This window comes from Wyeomyia smithii, chromosome 2, assembly GCF_029784165.1.
Source record: "Wyeomyia smithii strain HCP4-BCI-WySm-NY-G18 chromosome 2, ASM2978416v1, whole genome shotgun sequence".
In the NCBI taxonomy this organism is placed as follows: Eukaryota; Metazoa; Arthropoda; class Insecta; order Diptera; family Culicidae; genus Wyeomyia; species Wyeomyia smithii.
Genome location: NC_073695.1, coordinates 174387015 through 174401305, shown reverse-complemented (window position 1 = coordinate 174401305; position 14291 = coordinate 174387015).

The window sequence follows — 14291 nt, the reverse complement described above, 5'->3', positions numbered from 1 at the left end:
TTCGCCGGAAAGGTAATGCGAGGAGTATAACGGTGTGGTGTGACGTCATGAATGGTGTGTAGTTTTAGGCGGGAAAATTATGCGCATGTCCGATTCCGACGGTTTATTCTCAATGGGAACGAACTTTTGCCGCCGGCAGAGGAAAGGAACTGTAAGGGCATCTTCAGCGGTGGTCCAAATCGTTGTTTTGTTCTATTTTTTGGAACAAACTCAAATTCACTGCTGCACCGCAGAGTCTATGTGTATATAGAGTCGCGCGAAGAGAAAATCTATCGTTTCGGCAACACAGTTTTTGTGCCGTTTGTTGCCAAGAACTATACAGTTCTGTTTGTCACCATGCATAAGCGAATATCATTTTTTGAGATTCTTCACAAGGTACACAGTTTTGAAAGATTACACCGGTAATGTTTTGTTAAATTTGAGTGAACCAGTGTACAGCTTTAATGTTGGATTGAAATGTGTAAGTAAAACTTCGGAAAAACACATATTCTTTATTACGCTCAATTACAACACTTTTCATCCACTCCTAACATTTTCACCTTGTTTATTTACATTGCTCGATTGGTACCCTCGTTTGACACTGATTTGGTTCCTTTGGTTTCATCTTTGCGGGACTCTTATTATAAACATAGACTCTGCTGCACCGGTGGTGTAAATTTTGTTTTATACCAGATCTAAATTGAAAAAATTTGAAACTGGTATACGTTTTGGTCTATTTTTGTCACTTTTTGGAACAAGAAATAGATCGTTCTAAAACCCTTTGTACGCTGCCAATAGGTGGGTAAAATGTCATATTTCAATTCAATACTTCATTTTTGGCAATATCCATATAAGCGTTTTGCGAGTGTTGGGGAATAAACAAAACAAAGATTTTTTATGACAACTCACAATTCATTTTTGTGGCTTTTCTGAAGCAGAATATGAACAGGTTTGTCGTTTTTGGCATCAAGGAAATCGACCAGAAAAAGGAGAAATTCTGAAAGACCATAACTGTCGCCATAATTGTATTGGGACTGGAGGAGAACTTAGGAGGCCAGAAAAATGTTCCTCGAAGACACTGAACTAAAAACGCTCAAAATGCGGGGGTGACATTGCGCATTTCGTTTCGAGCAACTCGAACAAAACTAAATGATCGCTGGGGGCGTTATGTTTCGTTTTTCGTATTTTTTCGACTTTGCGGGTTAGATAAGCCGTAGGACAAATGACAATGACTGCTCCTTTTAAGCTTGAAGCATAACTGGCAGTATGTCACCTACTCGAAAATAGCGAAAAACGTTTGAGTCGAGCTGCGCAATGTCACCCAATACCCTCAAAACCCAAACCAAGTTTGAAGAACTGCAAGATTTTGAAAGATTGATGAGACGAAAACGGAAGATGAACATCTACGCGATCATATATTTTTCGCTATCCTCCGAAACCCTACTTGTAGCAGAAATTTTAGATCATACCAATCCATCCTGAGAAATGTCATTGACGATCGGGTCAAACCGTCAAATCCATAAAGTCTTGTGGATATGAAGTGTCTTGCCAAAGTAATCGTTAAATGTGCGTAAAAATTATCGAATTCCCGTTTGTTGAATATTGAGTGTTTTTTATTATAACAAGTCTCATTAACTGATAGTATGGGGTATTGAATTGTTGACAGTGTGACAGATGTCAGCGGTTTAAAACAACAAGATATACAACACCGGTGCGGAGAACGAAAAGTTGGTCTATATTAGCTAGTTCTATTTAGGTTTCGCTGGTGTAAATCTAGTATAAAGCTGTTTCAAAAATAGACCACCGCTGAAGATGCCCTAAATGTTAGTAAGCGAGTCGGCTAGTTGCATGGCCAGTGGTTATCAACCTTTTGCTGCTCTAGAGATAGACGTCTAAACACTGACTGTCACTTTCTCCAACGTCTCCTGACTGATTCCCTGGAAGTAGCCATACAGAGCAGTTCCACAAAAAATGTCCCAGTTTTAATATGTTTTTTAATTGTCATTTTTTATTTGGTTTAAATTTTGCATAGACGTTTCTATAGGCACAAGATGCCATTTTACGCTATTGGTTTAATTTTTTGGAACACGACGATCAAACAAATCGTTTTGGCTCTCAAAATTATTGGAATCATCAATACCTTTCCAAAATATCATTTTTAAATAGCTTCTCAAAAATGAGTCGAGTTCCGAAAAATTAAGCCAATAGCACAAAATGGCATCTTTTGCCCATAGAAACATCTATGCAAAGTTTCAGCCAAATAAAAAAACGGTCGATTAAATTCGTTGCCGGTTTTTTTTCTGTGGAATCGCTCTACAGCGAAGACTGGGTAAAGGACATTACAAGGAATGAAATGATACATAATAATGATACTTGTTATTATACTAGCTATAATAATTCGATTTTTATACTGAAGTACTCGAAGTTCGAATCAAAACTTCAAACCAATAGCAGTGAGTTCATTTTTTTTTTCATTTATTTACTTATCGTTTCCTTCTTGCCAACACATATCATTCCATCAAGTTAATAATTATTATTCAATAAAAAGTAAAAGGGTCAATCTGACACACAACTTCATTTTTGATGTAGGACAACGAGGAGCTATCAATCATTAACACACAGCATAGTGAGCAAGAGGGTAGAAAACTAAAATTACTACGTTCTTAGTTGTTACTTGCCAAAGTCATTGGTTCCAATTTCATCACCGCTTCAATATTATTAGTTCTCATTGTAACGACATATAGCATTTCTGCATTTCGCTATAACGGTATATATTAGAGAAAGGAGAAAATCAACTCTAAATCCTTTTTGTACTGTCAAGGACAGTGTGCCAGTACTCGAGCTATTACCACCACGAAAGAAAGAATATTTCTTCATGCTCTTGTCAATTTGATCTATACCTACTACTATGTGTATAACCAAATAAAAAAAATTCATTAACTTTTAAATTGTAGATTTGTTTGTCCTGAGAAGGACAGTGTTTATATTAGAGCTAAAACCGAATTTTGTTTCGTTTAGTAGTTAATGAGCACTTTTTCTGCTTTGTCAATTATACAGTAGGAAACTGTCTTCTGCCATATTGTCTTAGAGAAAAATGGCTTCGTAAACGCAGGAGCAGAAATGACGAAACTTGAAAAAGTTGTACAGCTGTATGTGCTTCATATTAAGCATCGTAAACGCAGAAGCGAGAATGGAGAAACTTGAAAAAGTTGTATAGTTGTATGTGATTTATATGCATCATCTTTCAGAAGCCAGATTGGAAATGACCGCGAGCCGCATGCCTGTGCTGCTTTTATGCATTTGCTTGAAATAACAAATAAAATTTATTTGTTTCAACTGTTTGATAAAAATATATGCTCTTTTATTATTCTTATTAAATATGGCAAGTATTTGCTTCGTTTAAGCGAATACTTACCTGAATTTTTTCTTTGTTCAAACTGAATTTCGGTATGAGAAAACAACAACAAATGGATTTCAGTGCGTCTCTTGAAACCAAATATTTGTTTTCTTAACAACGCAGTCCTTAGAGTTTTCAGGGAAAATAAAACTGATATGTTTCAGTTAGTTTATATGATTTGGTGAAGGTTTACTTGAATCGTAAAAAAATATTTCAACTTAACTTGCAAGTCATTTTTCGTGTAACTTTTGTTAGAATGATTTATTTTCTCATTTCTATTTTATGGTTGGAGCATAATTGTCAAGTTATTCAATTAATACGATGAATTTTTTCTATGATCAAAGTAGATAAAATGATGAATATTTTTAAACCCTCGATTCACGGTGACCTGAAAGAGATAATTCAATAACTCAAAGTAAAGTGCAATTTGTGTGATTGTGAAAATATATTCACAGGAAAGTAACATAGGCGTTCAAATTCCCTAAAACTGAAATAAATGCCCTAAATTATGTAATCTTGAATATGTTATTTTTTAAATCCTTTTTGAAGTGAAATAAGTAAATGGATAATAAAATAAAAACGATTTTTGTTACCATCAATTAATAAAATTAATTTAAATTTCATAACCGCAAAAAAAATCCTCATTCCCGGGTCCAGAAAAATTCCCGAGAAATGAGATTTATCAATTCCGGTTCTCGGGATATCTGTTCCCGGGTATATTGCAAACAAAACTCAGATTTGCACCTTATTTTAAAGTTGACTTTTCTAGGTAAAGCAAAGGAGCGTTACCATTATCACGACGTTGTAGAACTGAAAATGATTCATGTTAACAACATTTTACCTTGCCGAAGCTTCGCAGTTGTGCACTGTGGACAAAAAAACCGAGATTTTTATCATGAACAAAACAATGGACTTAACGGTATACAAGCAAAACTGCCCTAAAAATCAAATTCTATCGTTAATCAGGCATACAGAGATTCACGCAAAAGTTGGAATGTGCGTAACCACATCACTATTGAGTCTTTTCCAGAGGGGATCCACTGCTGTCAAATTTCATATATGTGTGCGTTATCGCAGATCAACTCTGGTCCATGACGTTTGTTGGTCCATGATGCTTGTAACTATTAACAATAATGGGGGAAAATCACACACATCACATTCCTGAAAGTGTTCCGCGGTTTCTCGAGTTTCGATTAAAAAACGTTCCAATTCTATCAATTTCATGACCAAAAATAATGCAAACCAAAACAAACACCATGTTGCCGAATATGTTGGTTACACGATGTTTGACAGATAGATCCCCCCTGGTCTTTTCAGAGCATTTTCTGTACTGTTTCGGAACCAGTAAAACGAAAGTGTGTTGTTCATAACACATTTGGTGCTCTAGCGAATGTTCAATGTATTGGACGGCTCAAAATCAAAACACTTTTGAAGTATTAACCGGTGCTTGTATTGTCATGCTCATTCGTACTGGTATTGGTAATATTTTCCAAAATGTTGCTATCGTTAAAGCAGTGCAAGCAGTAATCAATACTGATGATTTTGGTACTGACTAAGTTAACGCATATATGAACTGATCTATTCATTATCATGAATCCGGTCATTCAAAAACATCATCGAATCAATAACAATTATAAAGACATTGGATTTGCTCCAAACATTTTGCATTTAACGACGATACTGGTTTTATTCATATGCATCCGGTTCCACATTCTGGCACCAGCTTCTGTAATTCTGTTGCAACCAGAGTTGCCAATAAAATTTTCGATTTAACTGGAAAAAGGCTGAAGAAAAAACTGGTAAAAACTGGATCCCAAAAAAAATTGAAAGAAAAAACAAACAAAAAATGACTGTGACAGAGCTTCTCTGTTATGGGGATTAAATCCAGTGTCAGTTTTGAATACAGCAACTAAAGAGATAACTCTTCGCAAAAATATACTCATTTTAATCAGAAATGCTTTGTGTTGGGCTTACATTTTGTTAAAACTATGGACTGAAAAATTTCCTCTAACAGGAGCATAATTTGAAATTACGCAATCAATCTAGCTCAAAATTAAGAAAATAGAGCTTTTCCATTTACTTTCATATTTAACAAAAGTATTAATGCAATATTTCCTTCCGTTACATCAGTGAAGTTTAAATTTCAATTATTTCTGACTTCGTGATCTTTTGGTATCTAATTACTCCAACAATTTTTTTAACTGCTACGCAGCAGAAAATAAATAGAAGATTTTTTTCTATGGTCTGGTAAAATCTATTTGTTTGGTTTTATCTCAACCATGTCATGCCGTATACTGAAAACGCTGTTACAGTGTGTTGAAAACCTGGAAAAACCTTAAAAATCAGGGAATGTCAGGGAACTCATTTTCCGATCAGGGAATATCAGCGAAAACTGAAAAATATTCAGAGAAAACTTTACAAACCAAGACGTGATTTTTTTAAGCGGCTCTCTAGTGCAAAAACTGATTTTTTCAGCACAAAAGGTTAATTCGGGACATCTACTGTTGGGTTTCATATCCGACTGAAAACTTTATTCACTGTGATTTCAGATTTACGTTGATCTACGTTGTACTTTTTTGTGCCGAATGCTGAAAAATATCAGGGATATTGATGTTAAATTTAAGCGAATATCAGGGAAAACCAGGGAATTTAATGTTGAAAATTATTTCACCACCCTGTGTTAAGAATTGTTATAATAATTTATCGATCTACAAAATTTCCGTTTTAAAAATATTTCCGAAAACCAATCGGAGCTTGAGTGAATAAAAAACTGGATAAAACTGGAAAATATCTGAAAAAACTGGAAGATTTTGGGAATAAACTGTTTGACAGGATTACTTAAAAAACTGAAGGAATCCAGTTTAAACTGGAACATTGGCAACCCTGGTTATATATTCTGATTTTAATTTCTGTCAATGTATTCATTACGCAATTGTTGCGTTATCCTTTTGACACGTTTGTTGTGTAAAAGCCTGATCATTTAATGTGCGGTTTGAGAGGACACATCGGATGATGTAAGCTTGAACTTTTGCGTGTTCTATTAAGTTTTGGCTGGATTTGGTTGTTCAGTGGTACCGTGACAACAATGTGAATTTTGTTACGAAGGATATCTGCCCATTCAACTGACCTTAGTTCCGCCCGATCCAAAAGAACTGGGTAATTTTCTCTAACACTGCAATAAAATATCTCATTTTGATTACTTGACCTAAGTCTTTACCTACTTACTTTACCTAAGTCAAACCACAGATAACAGACAACCAAGCTAATTTCGCTTCATGAGTAGAAAGATGCAACGGTATTTTAGCCTGTCGCAATACGCAGTATGGTGGCGCTAAGAACACTTATAGTCAATGATTTGATATAATCGATAGTTTTTCAGCTCTTATCGATACTATCGCAATAAGAAGCCTTTTTTTAATCTAGACCTTTCGAGCAATCGTATTTTGTACATAATCGATAGTTTTGTTCAATCCCAATTTGTATTTACGATAAATTTGTTTGTTTTAGTGTTGATTAAAAAAAATACACAAACCTTACAAAATCAGTGTTATATCGTTGCAAAAACAGCGAATTTTCATGCGTCTAGCGCTGCCCTCACTAAAGTGGTTGAAGGCGCAAGTTGCAGAAAGATGTCGTTAGCAGTCCAAACAAGTAAGAATTTGACATCACACGCGATTCCTGGAGCTCTTTATTCTAACTTGGATATCTGTTACCTGTGGTCAAACCAACTCCGAAAGAGAGTTAGGGTAGCCAACGGCTGCGGTGAGGGTTTTCTTCGGCAGGTTTCTGCATGAAATTTCTGCAGAAAACCTGCCGAAGAAAACCACTATAGAAACCGTTCGCTACCCTGATTTATTCGATTTTAAATTAATCAAGCTTTAGCGAGTAGGTACGTTAAACATGCAATCAATTAAACATTTATCCTGAGCACTAACACTAGTATTCAATTAGCAGGGTCATGTAATCTTTTTCGAATTATTTGTAAACTTATATAAATTTGCTCCTAAGAGTATAACCTCAACCAATTTTTCAAAAATATGTAGATTCAGTGCAATTGAAAACGAACGTACTAACTCTCACAATATCTTATAACAAGATGATTTCACTGAAACTTAGTGGGGGTGACACCCAGAGGGTGAGGAGTGACACCAAAACTTTCCGCCCCGGGTGTCACCCGGTCTCGCTACGCCACGGGAGACAACCTTTGTAACATGAAACTGTTCAGCATCGAAAAAAAATTAACAAAAACAATAAACACGTGCACATTCGAGGTTATTAGGGATGTTATATCTGGCTTACAAGTGTAGCTTTTGGTATAGGTCTTCGCGCAGACTACTGGCCATCAAAATATACCTGAAATAGTTAGAAAGGTTTGTTGCCTTGCAATATTTTTGACAAACCAGAATAGTACCGTAAACTGGGGTGACTTTGATCACTTTTTTGATTGTATCTCAAATATTTTCCGAATATACTGAAAACAATATTGTTTGATATTTTTAAAATAAGTACTGGCATGCATTGAGAAAGATACAGTCACGACTTCGGAAGTTTAGTAACAATTTTGCTGTTTTTAAATATGCTCTAAACATTTTACACCAATCATCATTCTTTGATCAGGACTTTGATCACTTCATTATTTTTAAGAATTTGGAGTAACGCTTTGCTACTTTAACTAAATTAAACAGCCTAAAACGCCTTAAACGAGTTCATAAATATGGAAAGCAAATTTGGGGGCCATTCATATTCTACGTGAACAGTTTATGTTGTCGAATGTCCAAGATTCATACAAAATTTTTAGAATATATATGAATGATTATCCACTGAGAGGGAAGGTGGTCTAAAATCATCAAAAACCAGTCCACGTGAAATATGACTTATGCAATTGTCCAAATTTGCATGTTACTTCACGTCTTGGGTTTCTGTTAAGGAGAAATATGTGATACGATGTGGAGATTACTGGGACTTAACATTGCCTTCGAGGAAAAACTTGCAAAAATAACGATGAAATGCATTGTTATAATATTTGTTGATCTAAAGAACCAATCTGGCAACAAAATAAAAAACTTTACGTATTGCAGCTTGTTGTTTTGAATCTGCTTGAACCGATTGTTTGTATGCAACAAAAATCGCCAAAAATACACTTTATTTTCAATTAATATTTTAGCATGAAAAACACTATTCAAATAGCAGGAAATTCATGAATAGTAGCAGTGCAGACATATATCCACACAATCAGTGAAGACTACGACAAATCCCAAGCACTACGAGCGCTTTTTTACCACATTTTCGAAAAAGAGGTACTGTGATCAAAGTCACCCCGGCGATCAAAGTCACCCCAGTTTACGGTAACAGAATTCGAAGTTCTGTTATCATACAGTTAAAAGTTAAAAAGGGTTTCTTTTTTATAAATGTCAAATACTACCTTAACAATATAAAATCAAATACGTTATTTCATACATCGAGCATTGCTCGTACTCAAACCCCGGAGCTATGAGAGCAGCACATTCTCAGCAAATTATCGCGATAATTATCACGATGATTCTCGTCGCGATAATCATCATGACTTCAACTCTTACGCCCTTTTTAGTTATAGGGAAGTTAACTAAAAGTGACAGATGCAAATTAAATTATACTTCTATAAATGATGAGCCTTGGGAGTACCATTTGTTACTTTGCAACAATGTTTGCTGGTGAGTACCACCATGTCGTGCACTATTTAATCACGTTTTTAGTCTATGAACATGTTGTCCTTGTATTGCCCTAGCCTTGTGTAGAAGTCTATTTGAAAGAAACATTGTATACAATATGGTATACGATTTATCCATATTGCACAAGTTGTTTGAGAGCTTTAGGTAAACTGGAATGTTTTGTCCCGTAAGCCTCACAAAAGTTTAAGAAACTCTTAATTGTTAAAACTGAAAGAACTTTCTCGAGAATAGTAACCCAACAGGGCATATATGCAGTAGAATAAATAAAAAATCACAGGAGGGTTGTGTGCAAAGCCACGACCGCAAGGTTGAAGTAGAATACTTTTACACAGCTCTACTTACGGCTGTAAATTAACCTACGGCCGGCGTATCGGTTCGCGCCGCTTATCGCGTTTAGCCTGGCAGAGACCTAATGCGCACGGCCAACACAATAGAAAGGTGTTTTCACATTGAAAATTAGACACGGCTTTACTGGAGTAAGTGTTGGCAAATGACGCGCGTCTAAGAACACCCGAACTGTTTCGCCGTGCCGCTTCCATTTACTTCCTTATTACATCGGCTTTAGGGAAGTACCGGCTGCACCTACCGCTGAGGCTGTTACCATACTCCTACTGGTACCCAAAGCTATTAACTCTTCAAATTAAGTGTTTTATTTGTCCTCAAAAAAAAAATTGTTCAATTCCATATCGGATATGATGCAATCGCATCTCTGTAATATTACCGACAGTAATATTCTTCTAAACAGAATGATCCTACTTTTTCATTAGAGGAAGTGCCGGCTGAAGTACCGCAAAAATCTCGCCCGATCGCTCGCGTTAGCGTTCAGCCTGGCAGAGGCCAGAGACGTGGTGACCAACCACAGGGCAAGTGATTTGTTTAATTTGAAGGCAGCCACAGGCGCGATCCGCTGCTATGGTAGTTACTGCTGAGTGCCGATATCTGCTGTTACTGCTGTCAACGTTGTGGACGGTCCATTCAATTTCCCCCGCCGACTAATGAATGTAGCTAGTTTCCCAGAAACACTCGTTTATAGCCGAAGGGTGCTACGTAATAGGCCACGCCTTTCAGTTCAGGTTTACCATTTCCATATGTTCTTTAGACGAATTATTCCACAATTCGCATTTGATTTTTGTATCCAGCGAATAAACACCGATGGTGCTCTCACACACGCAACGGTTTTAACCCGTATCTTATTGCGGTTTGTAACAGCAAGCGATTTCGTTTGCTCGCTGTTGCGTGTTGCATCATGTTGCAACTTGGCGGCTGGGAGACGACGAAATTCTGTTAATGCTGATTGATTGAAGCGACTTCATATTAGCTCTGCATAGTCGAACTAACTGCTTTTGTGAATGCGTTCTAACAGGGCAGTTTATTATTCAATATCGGTTACGCTGATCGCAGCCTTTGCGCTGCCCCTACAGTGGGGAGTTTACTAAATAAAGTAAAAATTAGACAACTACAACAGAATTTGATTGCATCCCGCACAGAATTTCTGCTTGTGTTGATGCCAGAAAATTATTAACCTTCAATTTCAATTCAATTATTTTTTTATTTGCCTTGAAAAAAGCATTTTGCGGTTCAAAATCGGCTGCTAATTATAACCTTTGAGCTGCCCTAACATTGGGGGAATTTAAATACACGGACAACATGCACTGTGGAAGCTATTTCACATTCAGTAAATTAGACGGGTGCGACAAATTTAAATTGCTAGGATGCATCACAGAATACTTGCTTGCGTTGACAAAAATTATTTACTTTCAATGACTTGTTCATTTGCCTTCAAAAAGGCATTTTGATTTCCAAAATTGGATTTCCTGATGGCAATCTTCATGCTGCCCCAACACGGGGGGAATAATGGCTGTCTGGCGACACACGCTGAGAAAAACCGCGCTGCTCCTGAGACGTGGTGACCAACCACAGGGCTAGTGCTGCTGCTAAGGAAGGACGACTGCTGTTGTCGCTGTCTAGAACTATTATGAGCGGCTCCGGTTGAAACAGGCTCTTATATAGGCCAAATAGCATGTTTTCATTTGCAAGGTATATGATACTGTCGACCGTGCTTGGGAAGCAAGCATACAACGACCAATCAGAGGTCGAATTTTTCGTTTTGACAAGGCTTGACTATTTTCAATAGTACAATAGTTTGAATAATAAAGTTACAATTATCTTATTTTGGGAAGAATCTTAGAAGATTTTCCAATCTATTGCTGCAAGAACGAAGGAAATCCATCGAATACTAACCGATTTATTAGCATTTGAAATTGGACATATTTTTCACTTTTCTAGATTTTAGATTTTCATTTCACATCCCTATGTAGCCGAACTTCCTGAGAGAAGTATTCTACTTCAAAATGCTATACTAGTTATTTCAGTATTCTTAGCATGTGAAATGAAACCAAAAGTCGTGAACTCTTAACTGAAATACTACAAGGTATACAGCCCAGGGGTTGTATGGAATGGTGACGTAGGACTAAATATTTAATATATGCTAAACTAAATATTATTATATGCTGCGCTTAACTGTTCATAGGTAACACTACCGTTTATTTTTGATAGTCGTTATTTTAAAACTAACGAAGCATGAATACATGAAAATTTTACACTAGTAGTAGTTGCGAAAATTCTCATAACTCTTATCTTCAAGCATCTATAGTTCTGAAAAGAACCGATTCCATAATATTCAGTTAAAAATTCGTGCTACAGAACGCTGATAATCGCACCATGAATATTTTGAGTTGACTCGTATGCAGCTCTCGTTTCTCAATGTCGCGTACCTTTAACAGCTGCACTGCTCTAGCTTATGTGTAACAAACTAAACTGAAGCTGAATTTTCTACACGCAGTCTTTTGTATCGAGTTCAGAGCAGATTTTTGCAATTAAGGCGTGGCTACGTAGCTTCGAGAAAGAGGAACAAACCAAAACACCTTCAATACTACTGAGTGATTTTCATAAGCATCAAAAGAAAGATTTTGCGTTCCCGCTGCGAAAATCACTCTGGTTCTTAGATTAACTAATTTTCGTTTCTAACATTTGACTGATAACGGTGTTCGAGTGAACACTAACAAACAATTAAACCGGAAAATCACTCAATTTAGCAGTGCAAATTCTTGAAATGAGGGTTATATCTTGTTGTGATAAACTATTCATAGGTAACACTACCGTTTATATTTGGTGCGTCCTGGTCGTTATTGTAAAAATGATTATTTAGAAATAGATAAAAATTTCACACTAGTAGTAGTTGTGAAAATTCTCGTAACTCTTATCTTCAAGCATTTATAATTCTAAAAAGAACCGATTCGATAATCTTCAGCTCGAAATGTATGCTACAGAATGCTGATAATCACACCACCACCGGTAGCATCGATTATTTTGTTGGCCGCGTATAAAATTTGCTCTCCGCTGGCCCTCCAGCAGCTGTGCCAGCAAAATATCCTGCAGCGTACGATGGTTATTGTTGCTGCCGTGTGCAGAATACAGGTAACATGCTCCGCGGTGCCTGGAAGTTGACTCGTATGCAGCTTTCGTTTCTCAATGTCGCGTACCTTTAACAGCTGCACTGCTCTAGCTTATGTGTAACAAACTAAACTGAAGCTGAATTTTCTACACGCAGTCTTTTGTATCGAGTTCAGAGCAGATTTTTGCAATTAAGGCGTGGCTACGTAGCTTCGAGAAAGAGGAACAAACCAAAACACCTTCAATACTACTGAGTGATTTTCATAAGCATCAAAAGAAAGTTTTTGCTTTCCCGCTGCGAAAATCACTCTGGTTCTTAGATTAACTAATTTTCGTTGCTAATATTTGACTGATAACGGTGTTCGAGTGAACACAAACAAACAATTAAACCGGAAAATCACTCAATTTAGCAGTGAAAATTCTTGAAATGAGGGTTATGTCTTGTTGTGATAAACTATTCATAGGCAACACTACCGTTTATCTTTGGTGCGCCCTGGTCGTTATTGTAAAAATAATTATTGAGAAATAGATGGACATTTCACACTAGGAGTAGTTGTGAAAATTCTCGTAACTCTTATCTTCAAGCATTTATAGTTCTAAAAAGAACCGATTCGATAATCTTCAGCTCGAATTGTATGCTACAGAATGCTGATAATCACACCACCACCGGTAGCAACGATAAAATATAAAATTTGCTCTCCGCTGTGCCCTCCAGCAGCTGTGCCAGCAAAATATCCTGCAGCGTAAATGGTTATTATTGCTGCCGTGTGCAGAATACAGGTAACATGCTCCGCGGTGCCTGGAAGTTGACTCGTATGCAGCTCTCGTTTCTCAATGTCGCATAGCTTTAACGGCTGCACCGCACTCGCTATTGTGGAACAAACTAAACTGAAGCTGAATTTTCCACACGCAGACTTTTGTATCGAGTTCAGCGTAGATTTTTACCATTATGGCGTGGCCACGCAGCTTAGACAAAGACAAACAAACCAAAACACTTTGTTGAGTCAAAATATGTAGGCAGTGGAATTTATTTCGTCCATGTTATTGATATCTGTGCTTGGGAAGCAAGCCAAGAACAAGGGAAATGTATGGGAAAGCTTGATTTTGGAACTTTTCACCTTTTTCCACCATTAAGCAGTAAAGTAACAATGTTGAACATAATATCAAAAAATTGTTACACATTTTATCTATCCACCGAAATATAAATGACTAAGATGCATTAAGTCGTTCGCTTGCTATAACCGTTTGAAATCTGACGCAACATTTGCCAGTTTCATTTTCATTTTCACAAAGTGTAATCTAGTATAGAAAACAAAGACGTAGTCCTACGTCAAAAAAAATCATCATTAGGTGCCAGTATGCCGTTTGCATTATTTTATGGAAAGCATAAGTCAACGTTGAATTTTATGAATATCGTTGGTTGAAATATTGTGTTTTGAGCAGAATAATGAACGGTTTCTTTAGGGTGACCGACTTGCCCGTTGTTCCCCTTCCAGCCATCTTAGAACAAAATTTGCTGACAGTTTGAGCAAAATCGGGCCCCTTTTGAAAGATCTCTGAAAACGTTTTGTTGGGTTTTCAACAGCTGAACTCAAGACAAGGGGTTAACAGGTAGTTGGTACAATGCACGATTTTTGGGTAAATTTATTAAAATTCAATAAAAGTTTGAACGAAAAGAGTGGAAATCATTCTTCCAAAGTACAATACAAATGAATGTTCGGAAACATTAATTTCCCCCTCACTGGATCGCTATA